Here is a 1,440-nt window from a genome sequence, read left to right as displayed (position 1 = left end):
TGTGTGTGTGTGTGTGTGTGTGTGTGTGTGTGTGTGTGTGTGTGTGTTCTATATAATGTGTGTGAGAGCAGATATGAATTTGGGGACATGGTGGAAGAAGTAGCTACAGAAGTAAATACAACAGAGTGATGATACTCTGTTACAAGTAAAAGTCCTGCATTTAAATTAAAAGTACTAAAGTAATAACATTAGTATTTTGGCCTACTCATCATGCCGAGTGGCCCATTTCAGAATAGTACATATTATATCACTGGATTATAATTATTGATGCATTAATGTTCATCACTTTGATGTTGCAGCTGGTAAAGTTGAGGATAATTGTGATTACTTTATATACTACTGGGTAACTCCATTCAAACATATACACCAACTTACCAGTTTATGAGGTGCACAATGTTTCTATTATTTTGCCCACCCTATTCATATCAACCAATAGAAACAGCCCTCTACTTCAACCACACACACCAAACTGCAGCCTCCGAATGTCATCAGGTTGAATAAACACCTCTTTAAAACAAAAGCTGAACATTAACCTTCAGCGTAATGACTGTTGTATTAGACTGCATTCGTTTTTGCTGGCAAAATGTAGGCTACTTACTGAAAGCATTCAAGATACAAGTACTTGTTCTGCAGTAAAGTGTAGGACTGATATATTAGTATATGACTTTATGGGATTGTTATACTTCCATAATGTGTAAGAAGACACTAGCTGCTCGTGGGGGAGCTAGTTTGAGTTACTTTATAATGACAGCACTGGTGGAAAGTTACTCAATACATTCACACATGTACTGTACATTACTACAATTTTGAGATCCTTGTGCTTTACTTGAGTAAGTCCATTCTTAGCTACATGCATTTGATACATTTAGATACTTTGAAGATTCATAATAAGAATAGAGAATATAAATCAACTTAGAAATGATGATATATTATTATAGGTTGAACTACCCAGCAATTTATAATTAGCTCCACACTTAAGGCTGCATATAGATTATATATTATAATATAGATTAGCCTTTCTGCATAATTTGAATTTTTACTTTTTTATGTTAGTACATTTGTACTTTTACTTAAAGACCTGAATACTTCCTTCACTGTCAATACCTGAGGAACCTGAGGCGCCTACCGGCCATAGCTCAAGTCCCTATTGAGACTGATACTGTTCCTGTAATACAGACAGCAGTGCAACCACAAGCTATACACACAGTACCCGTACTGAAGGTTCAGCTTGTGCTCATCACAGTTTGAGGTTTTTGAAGCTGTAAACAGCAGAGAAGCAAACCGTCTCAGAGCAGTTTATCAGGATGCAGAGACAAGATAATTAGGAAAACATCAGAGGCACAAGACCAGAGGTCACTTTAGTCTGCAGTTTGCAGAGAAGAAGCCGCCTTTTGCCTCTCTCTCTCTCTCTCTCTCTCTCTCTCTCTCTCTCTCTCTCTC

This window comes from Anarrhichthys ocellatus, unplaced genomic scaffold, assembly GCF_004355925.1.
Source record: "Anarrhichthys ocellatus isolate YVR2014 unplaced genomic scaffold, GSC_Weel_1.0 scaffold5, whole genome shotgun sequence".
Lineage (NCBI taxonomy): Eukaryota > Metazoa > Chordata > Actinopteri > Perciformes > Anarhichadidae > Anarrhichthys > Anarrhichthys ocellatus.
Note: the sequence above shows the minus strand (reverse complement) of the source record.